Below are 15,946 nucleotides of genomic sequence, written 5' to 3' on the forward strand. Positions count from 1 at the left end.
GTACTGGAGTTTCAGCTTTAACATCATTCCTTCCAAAGAAATCCCAGGGCTGATCTCCTTCAGAATGGACTGGTTGGATCTCCTTGCAGTCCTATCTTACAAATGGAGACAGTAAAAGAACATCAAGGGAAGTAAGTCTGCTACAATTCACTTGAACTGGTAATATGACAATACCAACAGACAACAATGTATGTTATGTGTGTATACATATTGAGCAATGCTTAAAAAGTTTAAACAAAGAGATACTCAAAAACACTAAAATCAAAATGGAATTCTAAAAATATTCAAGTGATCCAGAGGAAATCAGAAAAAAAACAGAGAAAGGAAAAACAGATTTAAGTCTAATGTCCATAATTATATTCAATGTAAATGGTCTCATTATTATCAATTAAAAGAGATGGGTAGAGAGGATTAAAAAACATGACCCAAGTATATGCTGTCTGCAAGAAATTAAACTTCAAATAAAATAATATAGTCAGGTTGAAAATGAAAGGATAGAAAAAGGTATATCTTGTAAACATAAATCAACAGAAAGCAGGAGTGGCTATATTAATATCAGATAAAATAATTTTCAGAAAATTACAAAGAATGATACTGTATGGTATAAAAAGATCAGTCCATTAGTACAACATAACAATCTGAAATGTGTATGCAGTGAACAACAGAGCTGCAATGTGTGAGCTAAAAATGGATAAAACTGAAAAAAGAAATAGACAATCCAAGTGATAGTTGGAGACTTCATCATCTCCCTCTCAACAAGGATAGAACCAGATCAGGACAGATATAAAATCTGAACAGTACAATCAACTAACAGCATCTAATAAACATTTATGGAATTCTCCACCCGTATCAGTAGAATACACATTCTATTCAAAGGTCCACAGAACATAAGCCAAGGTAGACCACATCCTGGCCTGTAAAACAAACCTCAACAAATTTTAAAGAACTAAAATATTATAGAGTGTGTTCTCTGTCCATCAGAGAATCTAACTAGAAATCAATATCAGAAAAATCTTCAAACAATGCAAGCTACAAAACACACTTCTAAATAAGACAGATTAAAGACAAAGTCTCAAAACAAATTTTTAAAAGTACATTGAACTAAGTGAAAATAAAAATAAAGCATATCAAAATATGCATGACACAGTGAAAGGAGTACTGAGAGGGGAATTTATACCATTAAATGTCATGTGAAAGGAAGAAAAGTCTCTTATCAAAAGTCGTGTTCTTACCTCAATATCCTAGAAAAAGATAAAAATAAATCCAAATTAAGTGGAAGAATGGATATAATGAGCAGAAATCAATGATATTCAAAGCAGAAAAAATAGAGAAAAATCAAAGAAATGAGTTAGTTCTTCAAAAAGAGTAATTCAATTGACTAACTGCTCACAAAACTGACAAAGAAAAAGTAGAGAAGATATCAGTTATCAGTATCAGCAATGAAACAGTATCATCATTATAGACTATGTATATATCAAAAGGGTTAAAAGGGAATATTACAAAGACTCCTGTACACATAAATTTGACAACTTATAGAATGCATTACCTCAAAAATTACTATCTATCAAAACTCACCAAAAATAAAACATAATTTCCATAGTCCAACATATCCATAATTCCATTGGGTTGAATAAGTCAATGATTGTTAAGGAAATTTAATTCATCTTCATCATCTTAAAAAACTCCCACTAAAAGAAATCTCCACGTCAGAATCCCACCAAATGTTTAAAGAAGAATTGATACAAATTCTGTACGATGTCTTTCAGAAAACAGAGGAGTATAGGACACTGTAATTCATTTTATGAAGTTAGTAATACCCTGATCCAGAAACAAGAGACAGTATAAAAAAACTATAGAAAATATTGCTTGTAAATATAGATACAAAAATCCTTAACAAAATACTAGCAACTAAAATTCAGCACCATATAAAATTATTTTTTCATTATGACCAAGTAGAGTTTATTCCAAGGATACAGCCTGGTTCAATATTTGAAAAATCAATGCAGGACTTCATATTAAGAAGGTAAAGAAAAATCACATGATAATATGAATCACACATAAATTTTGTACTTGACAAAATTCAACACCCACTTCATCATTTAAAATAAACTCATAAAAACGAGATTAGAGAAAACTTCAATGTGATAGAGTTATCTACAAAAACCTACAGTTAATTTTACAACTAATGGTAAAACAATATATTTTCTCCCTAAGATAGGAAATAAGGAAAGGATATCCTCTCTAACAGAGAAGGCAATGGCACCCCACTCCAGTACTCTTGCCTGGAAAATCCCATGGGCGGAGAAGCCTGGTAGGCTGCAGTCCATGGGGTTGCTAAGAGTTGGACACGACTGAGCGACTTCACTTTCATGCATTGGAGAAGGAAATGGCAACCCACTCCAGTATTCTTGCCTGGAGAATCCCAGGGACAGGGGAGCCTGGTGGGCTGCTGTCTATGGGGTCGCATAGAGTCAGACACGACTGAAGTGACTTAGCATCCTCTCTAAATCACTCCTATTGAAAACAGTGCTAGAAGGTAATAGCCAGGGCAAAAAGGTAGGAAAAAGGAATGCACACAGATTGAAAAGAAAGTAAATTGACCCTATTTCCAGATGACATGATAATCTATCTAGAAAATTCCAGGGAATCCACAAAAAATTTCTAGAATTATAAATGAATTCAGCAAGGCTACAGAATACAAGAGAAATACACAAACTAATTATATTTCTACATACTGGCAATGATCATGGAGACACCAAAATGCAAAAATACCATACCCTTTAAAATCATTCAAGAAAAATGAACTACTTAGTTATAAATCTAGTTAAGACATAGAACGTCTATGTGTGTGTGTGGTCCATCACACCTGATTCTTTGAGGCAATACTTAGATGCTAAAACTATAAAATGCTGATAAAAGAAACAAAAAATTCTAAATAAATAAACATACTGTGTTCATTAACTGGGAGACTCAGTATAGTAAAGATTTCAATACTTGCTGCACTAATATATTGGTTTGGCCAAAATTCAAACATTTTGGCCAACCCAATACAAGTTGAATTCAATTCCTATCAAAATCAGTGAAAATTTTTGTATAGACATGATTTCTGAAATTTATGTGACGTTAAAGGAGCCAGAAAACTAAAACAATTTTGAAAAAAATAGAGGAATAAAATGTCCAATTTTAAGACATTATATAGCTACAGTAACCAAGGTTTTGGAGAAGGCAATGGCACCCCACTCAAAGTACTCTTGCCTGGAAAATCCCATGGATGGAGGAGCCTGGTAGGCTGCAGTCCACGGGGTCGCTAAGAGTCGGATACAACTGAGCGACTTCCCTATTACTTTTCACTTTCATGCATTGGAGAAAGAAATGGCAACCCACTCCAGTGTTCTTGCCTGGGGAATCCCAGGGACGGGGGAGCCTGGTGGGCTGCCATCTATGGGGTCGCATAGAGTCAGACACAACTGAAGTGACTTAGCAGTAGCAGTAGCAATCAAGGTTTTATGATACTGGTGGAGGGCTTCCCTGGTGACTCAGATGGTAAAGAATCTGCTTGCAATGCCGGAGACCCTGTTTGCTCCCTGGGTTGGGAAGATATCCTAGAAAGGGGAACGTCAACCCACTCCAGGATCCTTGCCTGGAGAATTCCATGGACAGAGGAGCCTGGTGGACTGTAGTTCATGGGGTCTCAAAGAGTCAGAGAACACTGAGCAACTCACACACACACGTGATACTGATGAAGGGATACACATATAAATCAATGGAACACAAAAAGAACGAAGAAGCACAGCTACACAGATGTGCTCAACTCATTTCACGAAGGTGCAAAAGCAAATCAGTGGAGCAAAGACAGTTTCAACAAACGGTGCCGGACCAAGTTAGAATCCATTAACTCCTTGTCCCCACAAAAACAAAAAAACAAAAACCTGGACCTAAGTTTCACATCTTATACAAATATTACTTCAAAATTAGATGTGGACTTAAGTGTAAAATGTAAAAGTATAAAACCTTAGTACTGTGACAGAAATCAGATTTATGTTGCTTTGGAAACAAAGCAGATGTTCTTTAATGGGTGAACGGTTACACAAACAGCGGTACATCCACATTATCAAATATTGTGCGCGCATGCTCAGTCGCGTCCCACTCTGCGACCCCATGGACTGCAGCCCGTCAGGCAAGAATACTGGAGGGCGCTGCTGTTTCCTTCTCCAGGGGATTTTCCTGAGCTAGGGATAGGACCCATGTCTCCTGCATTGGAAGGCGGATTCCTTACCACTGTGCCACCTGGGAAGTAGAGGTGAAATCCAGGTGAAGTCCAGGAAGTTCCCAGACTCCTGGGAAGTCTAACTAGTTAGAAACAAAAAAGAACCAACTAGTGATACCTGCAACAACCTGAATGAGACTCCACAGAATTATGATGAGTGAAAAAAAGTCAGTCCCCAAAAGTTACACACAGTACGGGCCCACTTATATATTCTTGCAATGACAGTATTATACAGAAGAGGCTAGTTGTTTTCAGGCTTAAAGGGGTGGAAAGGAAGCAGATGTGGCTGTGTAAGCGTAACATGAGAAATCCTTGTGATGATGGAAATGTTCTGTATCTTGGTTGTTTTCTCATCAATGTCCTAGATGGGATACTGTCTATACAGTTTTGCAATGTTACCAATGAGGGCAACTGGGTGAAGGGTACATGGGAGCTCTCTGTACTATTTCATAAAATTGTATGTAAATCTGTAATTTTCTCAAAAAAAAAAGTAACTTCAAAAATGTAAAGAAAAAAACAAACTGCCAAATAATTCTTCAAGATCTCTGTATTATATAAAATGATAATTTTATTGTTTATCTCTTGCATTCTCCATGTTAGGTAATTTGTTTTGATGGAGACACCAATAGAAATAATCTGAATAAAATATTAATGCTGAATAACTATGGGATAGCTCCTTCCATTTCCAAAAATTGCAAAGTCTTTCTTCATTTAAGACTCTGGCAACATGAAAAATGATGTCTCATGTTATTGTATGATAAAAGACATGTCTATTCTTTTTGCTATTTCAGACAGCTTGCCTACAAGAACATTTTGCCTCTTAAGAACCACCTTAAAATGAACTTCCACAATATTAAATTTTTTTCCAGCAATACCTCATGACACGTTGATCCTAGTTAATCTTATAAGCATTCTCATCAGTGTCAAGAGAAACTACAAGTAGCCATCTGTTAGAGACAGAAATCTTAAAAGCTCTCTATAAAAATAATTAGCTGGACACTTTTAGATTTCCAGTTTTTTTTTTTTTTTCAAAGAAAAAAAGCAAATGCATACAAACATCATTTGAGCTGTGATCTTGACCAATTTATTTCCTATCTCTGAGTCTTAGTTTCTTCATATATACAATGGGATACTTCCTATGAAAAATGACAAAATCAACGGAGTGTGCTAAGTAGTAATAATATCTGACAGAACAGTCATTTAATAAGTTTCAACAATAATTGATAGTTCTAGGTTAAGGCATAACTGAAATAATGTAAGTAGAAATCACATCATACTGCTCTTTAAAATCTTTTGAACCAAAGACAGGTTCTTTTGGGGAAGGAAAATAGATTGTTAGTATTGTATCCACAAAGTGGCACAATTAAAGTAAAACCATAAAAGGATATTTAAAAACCTTTCTAGTGAAAACTATGAAATGATATCTGTGTTGCAAGACACTCCTGATGATGTTGAAGATCATGGACACAGTCAGCATGTGGTGAGGTACCAAGATTTTGAGCTTTCCATCTTCCCATAAATGTTTTGTGTTTTCCTTTTAGGCAAGGGGACTAAATGATACAATTATCACTTGGGGATGTACATAGGGCTTAAAAAATTCCCTCATCTGTATAATGTTACTATTAGATGCTAATGGCAAGAAAAATACAAAGTTGTTAAGAAGAAGAAGTTTGAGAGTGAAAATGTAAACATCTATATTCGCTCAGTTGTGTCCAACTCTTTGCAACCCTGTGGACAGTAGCACGCCAGGCCCCTCTGTCTGTGGGATTTCCCAGGCAAGAATATTGGAGTGGGTTGCCATTTCATTCTCCAGGGGAAATTCCTGACGCAGAGATCGAACCTGGGTTTCCTGAATTGCAGGCCGATTCTTTACTGTCTGAGCCACCAGGGAAGCGAAAATGCCTGGGTTTAAATCCAATCCCTACCACTTCTCAGCTGGAAGACTTTGGTCAATTTGTTCATGTGCCTAAGATTGAATTTCCTCAACTACTAAAAGGGGCAAGAATAATATTACAATAAAGTTCTTTGCACAATATTTTTCAGACGTTAAAATCAGAATAAATGTTAGCTATTAGTAACAGTACAAAATTGTCATATTTAATAATATCCTCATATTCATAATTTATTTTTTAAAATACTTAACATTTTTATCCTAGCTAGAATATGAGTCAGTTACCAAAATATAAGGAGTTTTATAAACATGAATTTGTCTCCATAATAGACAAATAACTTTAGAAATCAAACTGTAATAAACAAACTACATTATGAAACACTTTAAAATTAGAAACTAGATCTCTAAATATTAAAACATTTGGGCATGGGAAGAAGAAATTAACTAAGAAATTCTATAATTGTAAGTAACAGCTGCACAGTCAATACTTAATCACTATATTGTGAGACAGCTCAGTAGTGGAAGACAGGATTAACATATTGCTTTAAAACATTCCATTACTTTCTGCATCTGTTTACTGATAATAAAAGACACAGCTGTTCTAAACGAAACACACTAACAGGTGTAAAGTGCCAATTTGGCATTTTACATAAAAGTTACTCATTATTTCCTTTTGGAATACTCTAAAATTATACTCTAAGCATAGCTACCAATAACTTAAAGAATTTTTATACCAACTTGGATTATTCTAGTCATTGAGGAAAAGATACGCTTCTTTCTCCATGAATTCAAGATTATTTTTAAACAGTACACATCCTGAACTAATTATAATTACCCCAGATGTTTTCCATAAAAGTGGTCACACATCTGAATTGGGTTTCGTTAGCAACTGTTCTATATCAAATTTACGGCAAACAGCATCAAAATTATGAAGAAAGGCTGTATCGGATTCACTAGGTTTAAGCTACAAATGATAATGAAGCTTGAGCTTATAATTTATTTTGACAAGTACTCTAGCTAATCTGCAGCCATATGTATTTAATCCAAGGCCACCATGAGGAAATTCAGTATTGTTTATAATAAATTCTCCATAATCACATAAAACATGTGAAAAGTAACCAAAATTTATGAATACTATAAAGGTAACTATAATTTTGCAATGCTGTTTTTAAATACCACAACCAACTTAAAATGTCCTAAGTAAAAGAGCCAACCCCATTCTAATAACTCAAATACCTTTGATAACTAATTTTTAAATTTTAAACAGTGAAATTTTAATTATAAAATCAATGTCAATGATTAACATACTGGTGATTAGAAAGAAAGAACACTGTGTAATATTTTAATTTGGCTATTATATTTAATATACAAAACTCAGAGAGGAAAAGTTAAGGAAGAATGTCAAAGGAGTCCAAAGTGTTCCAGTCGCTTTCTTTTCTTTACTAAAATAAAGACATTTGTCAAATTAGCTTTAGAAGAAGAAGTTTGAAAAAGAGCCCTTGAGAATATGTCTATATTTTGAGATATACATCTGAGGAAAAACCTACAAAATATATACATTATATTTAAGATTTTACAAATCATTAAGTTCTTTCTCCAATAGTTCCTTTTTTTTGTTGGCCTCAGTTCAGTTCAGTTTGTATAATTTTAAATTCAAATAAAACACTCTACAGCTTCGCAGTAAAGTAACCTCAGCCAGGTCATTTGGTCATAACAGTTTTTCTGGTCCTTCTGGAAACAAATTATGATCAATGAAAATACTATTAATTTGCTGTTTAACTTCTGAAAAAAAAAAAGAAGCAATTTTTTACAACAAAAGAAAGAAGAAAAACATTAGTTTTATTGTGGAATCTAATAAAGCTAAACTCTGCCTATGATGTGGTAAAATGATGACATGTTACCTTAGAAAGACACCATGAGATGTTCTGATTTGTAAAATAAATCAAAGTATATAGTCAGTAATCCAAATCATGATACAGAAATTCATGTGTTGTTTATATAGACTTCATAAGGTCCTTAGTTTTCATAACAAGAAGACAGCCCACAGAATGAGAGAAAATATTTGCAAATGAAGTGGTGGAAACAGCTCATGCAGCTCTGTATCAAAAAAACAAACAGCCCAATCAAACAATGAGCCGAAGATCTCAATAGACATTTCTCCAAAGAAGACATACATTTTTAGATGGCTACAAAGCACATGAAAAGATGCTCAACATCACTAATTATTAGAGAAACGCAAATGAAGGACCACAATGAAGGACTTTCCTGGTGGTACAGTGGATATGAATCTGCCTGCCAATGCAGGGGTCTCAGGGTTTGATCCTTGGTCTGGGAAGATTCCACGAGCCCTGGAGCAACTAAGCTGATGAACCACAGCTACTGAGCCCATGCTCTAGAGCCCGCGAACTACAACTACTGAGCCTACAATCTCTAGAGCCTGCACACTGCAACAGCGGAGCCTGAACTCCACAACAAGAGAAGCCATTACAAGGAGAAGCCTGTGCACCACGATGAAGGGATGCCTCTGTTTGCCACAACTAGAGAAAGCCTGCAAGCAGCAGCAATGTCTCAGTGCAACCGAAACTAAGGTAAAAATAAAATAGATAAATAAATTAAAAAAAAAAAACCTACAACCAGGCATTTCCTTCACACTGGTCAGAATGGCCAACATCTAAAGATCTACAAACAATAAATGCTAGAGAAGGCTGGAGAAAAGGGAACCCTCTTATATCATTGGTGGGAAAGTAAATTGGTACAGCTACTATGGAGAACAGTATGAAGGTTCCTTAAAAAACTAAAAATAGAGCTACTACATGATCCAGCAATTCCACTCCTGGGCATAAACCTAGAGAATACCATAATTCAAAAAGATACATGTACCCCAATGTTCCCTGCAATACTATTTACAATAGCCAGAACATGGAAGCAACCTAGATGCATACCAATGGAGGAATGAATAAAGATGTGGTACATATATACAACAGAATATTACTCAGCCACGGAAATGAGTAAGATAATGCCATTTGGAGCAACAGGGATGGACTGAGAGATTATCATACAAAGTCAGACAAATATCATATGATATCACTTAAATGTGGAATCTTTAAAAAATGGTACAAATAAACTCATTCACAAAACAGAGCTACAATGTAAATAAAGAATCTTATGCTTATGGTGGGGGTGGAAAGAGGGGGAGGGATAAATTGGGAGATTGGGATTGACATATGCTGCTGCTGCTGAGTCGCTTCAGTCGTATCCAACTCTGTGTGGCACCATAGACGGCAGCCCACCAGGCTCCTCCGTCCCTGGGATTCTCCAGGCAAGAACACTGAAGTGGGTTGCCATTTCCTTCTCCAATGCATGAAAGTGAAAAGTGAAAGTGAAGTCACTCAGTCATGTCCAACCCTTAGCTACCCCATGGACCACAGCCTACCAGGCTTCTCCGTCCATGGGATTTTCCAGGCAAGAGTACTGGAGTGGGGTGCCATTGCCTTCTCCAGGGATTGACATATACATACTATTATATATAAAATAGATAAATAATAAGGGCCTGCTGTATAGCACAGGGAACACTACTCAAAATTCTGTAATGACCTACGTGGGATGTGAAAGAGTGAAAGTCGCTTAGTTGTGTCCAACTCTTTGGGACCCCATGGACTTCTCCAGGCCAGAATACTGGAGTGGGTAAGCTGTTCCCTTCTCCAGGGGATCTTCCCAACTCAGGGATTGAACCCAGGTCTCCCACATTGCAGGCAATTCTTTACCAGCTGAGCCACCAGGGAAGTCTAAGAATTCTGGAGTGGGTAGCCTATCTCTTCTCCAGTAGATCTTCCAGACCCAGGAATTGAACCAGGGTCTCCTGCATTACAGGCAGACTCTCTACCAACTGAGCTATCAGGGAAGCCCAACCTATATGCAAAAAGAATCTAAAAAGGAGTGTTATATGTATATATATAACTCATTCACTTTGCAGTGTAGCAGAAACTAACACAACATTATAAATCAACTATACTCCAATGTGTGCCTGTGTGCCTGCTAAGTTGCTTCAGTCATGTCCATTCTTGTGACCCTGTGGACGGTAGCGTGCCAGGCTCCTCTGTCCATGGGATTCTCCAGACAAGAACACTGAAGTGGGTTTCCATGCCCTCCTCTAGGGGATCTTCTCGACCCAGGGATTGAACCTGTATCTCTTACCATCTCCTGCATTGGCAGGCGGGTTCTTTTTTATGAGTGCCATCTGGAAAACCCACAGTCCAATATTTTTTGGAAAAAAATAAAAAGAATAAACAGAACATGAGTGAGCTGTGGGATAACTTCAAGTGAAAATACATGTAACTGGATTCTTTGAAAGGGGGAGAAATGGACAAAAATAATTTGAAGAAATAATGACTAAAATTTTTCCAAATTCAGTAAAAACTTTAAATCAATAAATACAAGTTCAATAAACCCCAAGTGCAAACAATATGAAGAAAACAAAACAAAAAACAAACCAAAAACTCACTGCTCTAAAGCAATTGATTCAATTCAAGGAAAAATAAGACAAATAGGCAACCAAGAAGGACAAAATGACTTGTCAGTTGATTGAAGATAGCAGGAATGACAGTTTAATGCCTTTAATGAACCAGCCTTTAAAGAAACTAGAGAATGGTTATTTCTAATGACTAAAATAAAATAACTTTAAAAAACCACATTGTATAATAGTCAAATTTCTAGATTAAACTAAATTTAGTCAAATTTCTACATATTTCTACTCGACTCTTTCTTGTATGTATGAGTATGGTCAGAATCATGAGATATTTGCATAGAGTTTTACTTAAGTAACCACTGCAATCCATCTAACAAACAGGAAACCATTACAGCTATGGCTTGACGTTAAGAGATCAATACATTCTCTAAAGTCTTTTTCATAATTCAATAATCTTGTTGCAGGTATCTTCTACTTCAATCTCAAAAACAGATATATTTCCTCCAAAACTAGAAACAATATATAATTATAACCATATGTACAAATGGGTTTTAATAAAGTGATGTGTTAAGACTAACAAAGCTCAGCTGTCTTGTAAAACTTCAAAAATTGCAAAGTATTGACTGTTATTTCCTACAAACACAATGTGGTTATTCAGCTGTGGATTAATTTAAAAATCTAAGTGGTGTGCTTTCCTTCCACCTTATGTAACATTTCCTCAAGAGTTCTTCTTCCCATACATTTTCTAGTTTCATGAATCAAATAAAAGTTTTCATTAATATGTAAATCCATACACAGTATTTCATAGGGAATTTTATTTAGAAAAGGTATATTAGAAGCTTAACTTAAATTCATGGAATGAATGTTACCTCTCCTTTACTTGAGATGCTGCTGCTATTGCTAACTCACTTCAGTCGTGTCCAACTCTGAGCGACCCCATAGACAGAAGCCCACCAGGCTCCCCCGTCCCTGGGATTTTCCAGGCAAGAATACTGGAGTGGGTTGCCATTTCCTTCTCCAATGCATGAAAGTGAAAAGTGAAAGGGAAGTTGCTCGGTCGTGTCCGACTCTTAGCGACCCCATGGACTACAGCCTACCAGGCTCCTCCATCCATGGGATTTTCCAGGCAAGAATACTGGAGTGGGATGCCATTGCCTTCTCCGACTTGAGATGCTAATAGTGCTTAAAAAGGAAATAGATATGGAGGTATGCTTATATCAGATAACATCCAATTTCTAGTGAAAAGAACAAATTACATAGTGCTTAAAAAGGAAATAGATATGGAGGTATGCTTACATCGATAACATCCAATTTCTAGTGAAAAGAACAAATTACAAAATAGTGCTTATAAAATCTTTTAAAAAGTTACATATGTTATGTATCACCCTGTCTTACATCCAAAAATAAAAGTTGTGCCCTTGTTTTCACTGAGAACTTAAATATATAAGTTTTATTGCCACCATATTTACAATTCATTTCTGATTCCAGTTTTAAATAGTGATTAACAGTAAAGAAAACCTGGCCATGCTTCAATTTTTACAATAAAGCAAGATAATCATAACTATGGCAATGTATTACTAATGCATATTAACCCAAAGAAATTTCTATTTTATGTAGTAAATAAGTGAATTTTAAAGAATTCAAATTTTATTGTCAGAATAGATCTAAAAATCAGCTATTGAAAATCAAAAGGAATTTTCACAGTGTTCTACAACTGTAGTTTTTTCAGGTTTTAGAAAAACAAGGAAAAATTTAAACTCAAATGTCATATATTACAGACTGGAAGATCATCAATGCATTATCTGGGGTGTTAAAGAGGAGGGTAGAGAGAGAAAGATGAGAGTGGTAATCAGGAGATTGAAAGAAAACAAATACAGACCTGGAGATATGCTTTTTTTTTTTTTTATCATCTCTGCAAACATTCCAAATTCTTATGACAGTATAGTTGATTAGAAAAGTATAATTTGGTATGAAGTTGTTGGTTTAAATTCAAATTGGCTTTCCCAGGTCCACTTTCAGGAGAATACTCAAGTAAGTATATTACTGTAAATCAAGACTTTTGTCATACTATAAAGCCAAAATGTTAAGAACTGTAAGAAATACACTGCATCCAATGCTGATTAAGGCTGCAAATGTTATTGTTAACCTTGTTAAATTAGTTACTAAAAAACATTCTCTTATTTTCAGACATTTCTTATATAAAAAGTAGATGTTATTAATTAACATGGCTCATAAGCAAAAAGTACTTTCAATGTTTGTTCTAAAGTAACTGAAATATATTTCATTTGCATATTAATTTATTTGACAAAGTATCATAATTCAAATAAACAACTGCCCTATCCATTTCAAATGATAAATTCTTGAATCAATAAAATTTGGACCATAAGGCTAAATTCAGAATATGCCCAATTTCAGAATATATACACAGGAAGCTAATCCAAAAACAGAGCTAAAGTAAAACATATATTCTAGATATTTGACCTGTGTTACAGAAACCATTTTTATACTGAAAAATACCTTCAGTTCAGTTCAGTCACTCAGTCATGTCTGACTCTTTGCAACCCCATGAATCACAGCATGCCAGGCCTACCTGTCCATCACCAGCTCCCGGAGTTCACACAGACTCACGTCCATTGAGTCAGTGATGCCATCCAGCCATCTCATCCTCTGTCGTCCCCTTCTCCTCCTGCTCCCAATCCCTCCCAGCATCAGAGTCTTTTCCAATGAGTCAACTCTTCGCATGAGGTGGCCAAAGTACTGGAGTTTCAGCTTTAGCATCATTCCTTCCAAAGAAATCCCAGGGATGATCTCCTTCAGAATGTACTGGTTGGATCTCCTTGCAGTCCAAGGGACTCTCAAGAGTCTTCTTCAACACCACAGTTCAAAAGCATCAATTCTTCGGTGCTCAGCCTTCTTCACAGTCCAACTCTCACATCCATACAGGACCACTGGAAAAACCATAGCCTTGACTAGATGGACCTTTGTGGCAAAGTAATGTCTCTGCTTTTGAATATGCTATCTAGGTTGGTCATAACTTTCCTTCCAAGGAGTAAGCGTCTTTTAATTTCATGGCTGCAGTCGCGAAAAATACCTTAACAAATTCTAAATGTAAAATTATTATAATTATCACTACTGAAATCAGTATTTATTCATAAAGAGTTTGAGATGCATGGAAAACATAGTTAATTAACCATTAATAAAATACCAATTCAAATTTTTGTATATAAATACTATAGCTTACCATGTTAGTGTTGACTTCTTTGCTGAAAAATAAAAGATAATTCAGAAATCAAATGATGTTAAAACGTTATCAGGACATGGGTTCATCTTTTAAAAAGCTTGGGAGAAAAAAAATCAATATTGACACACATAATCTAAGCTATTCCTTATGATACCTACCATTATTGAGCATGAACTATATGTGAAATACTATCTATAACTCTGCACATGGATTATTTGTGATCTTTAAATCATTCCTACAAACTGGAATTTTTCAAATTTTATAAATAAGGTGGCCATGTGATTTACTGACAAAAGTGCTACATTTCTGAGAATAAAGGCAGTGAGCATTATAACAATCATGCTAGGAGGACAGGTTATAAATCATGATTGTTGTAGGAAAAGTATGGTACATAATCACTATACAAATCAAGAAACTGCCTCAGAGAGGTGTATTTTAAAACTTAGTTTGAAACACAGTATAAGAGAGGATTCTAAGTTTTTTGTACAAATTGATAAGGTAATGCATGAGTATGGTTCTGAATAATTATACAGTAATAACCATTACACTTCTCCAATGATTTATAGCACTTGCTTTTTACATTCTCACAGGTTAAATATGAGTCACCTATTTGATTACATTGATACCTGATTAATCTTATGTTACTAACACACTGTTTAATGTACTGAAACCATATAATTATTACCTGGCCCCACCACTTCTTCTATACCTGCTATTGTTGCTTATTTGTTTTTCCAGATTAAAGTTTAAATCTAGATAATCGAACTAGATAATCAAAACAAGATGGAGGAAATAAAACTTCAAAGAGAAGAAAAAAGTTTTTAGAAACAAAAACAGAAACTGACAAAATGTTGGTTAATTTAACAACTAACATGACACTAAGCTGTGGGTTAAAACACTGGAATAAATTTTCAGTAACTGTAGTAGGAAACTGCTTTGGACATTCTGTGGGTTAAACTAAATTTGTCTTAATCAGGGAGAAAAAAGATGATTATTACCTTTGCTAAAAAAAATGTATATTCAAGAATTTATTTTAAACATTTAAACATAACCATTAAAAACAAACAATTACCACCAAACAAAAATCAGGAATATAAACTACTACTTCCAAGCCAGGGGAGATTTAAAAGGGAAATTAATTTTATTATTTCCAAACAGAAAGCATTAATAGGAGGAAAGACAGACACAGACACATTAGTTTGATAAACAAAAAGCACAAAATAAGATAACAGCAGTATGTCCAAGTAGATCAGTAACCACAATACATGTAACTATTTAAATTACTCCACTACCAAACAATATCATATTGTCAAGGAGATGAATAAAGCTGTATACCCAATACTGCTAAAGGGCTAGAGGCAGAAAAGTCATGCTGCCACTTGATTTCAATCTTCTACATAAAAAAGGATGATGATCTAGTATAAAGTAGTATGGACTGTCTTTTAAATATTCTCTCCCCAATCCCCTCGCCAAAATACTATCACCCATATTGAACAATAAGATCTCCTAGCCTTTGGGTTTCTAAAATGCTAGTAAGCCGGCTTACCCTCCAGGAATGAGATTAAAATATTCTTCCCTTAGGAATATGACCAGCCCAAAGAAAAGGCCTAAAGATAATCCTTATATTCTGGTTTCTCCAAAGCAGCAGTCAGACAGACATAACTTTTCCACAAAGCTTTCAATAAACAAGCCCCACTCAGCGAGCTATTTAATGCCACTTACTCAATATAAGAAGGCAGCCAAGATCACACATCTGAGAAAACTCACTAACATAAAAGAGTGATGGGGAAAAACTGAAAGAACAACTTGTAGGGAACAAAGGGATATGAAACCTTCAAGAGAACTAACATTTCCCATGGAGAAAAAGGATCAGTGGTACAATCCCTTAAAATGTGGGTGTATCTAACAATATTTTAAATGCTTTTACCCTTTGACCTAGAGGTCTTATATCCAGAATCTATCCTGAAAATGCATCTCCATTAGTTAAAAAAATATGCACAAGGTTATTCATTGTGTCATTAGTTGTAATAAAGACCAGAACAACACAAATAATGATATCAGAGTACTAGCTGAACAGACTGT

The 15,946-nt window shown here is 35.2% G+C and overlaps 1 non-coding gene across 1 annotated transcript; it reads right to left on the reverse strand.

The window, feature by feature from the left end:
• Positions 1-9,986: 9,986 nt before the first annotated feature.
• Positions 9,987-10,059, reverse strand: TRNAY-GUA (transfer RNA tyrosine (anticodon GUA)). Its single transcript has one exon. It is a non-coding gene; the product is annotated as a tRNA-Tyr (tRNA).
• Between the last annotated feature and the right edge of the window lie 5,887 nt (positions 10,060-15,946).

Source organism: Bubalus kerabau, chromosome 3, assembly GCF_029407905.1.
Source record: "Bubalus kerabau isolate K-KA32 ecotype Philippines breed swamp buffalo chromosome 3, PCC_UOA_SB_1v2, whole genome shotgun sequence".
Classification (NCBI taxonomy): domain Eukaryota; kingdom Metazoa; phylum Chordata; class Mammalia; order Artiodactyla; family Bovidae; genus Bubalus; species Bubalus kerabau.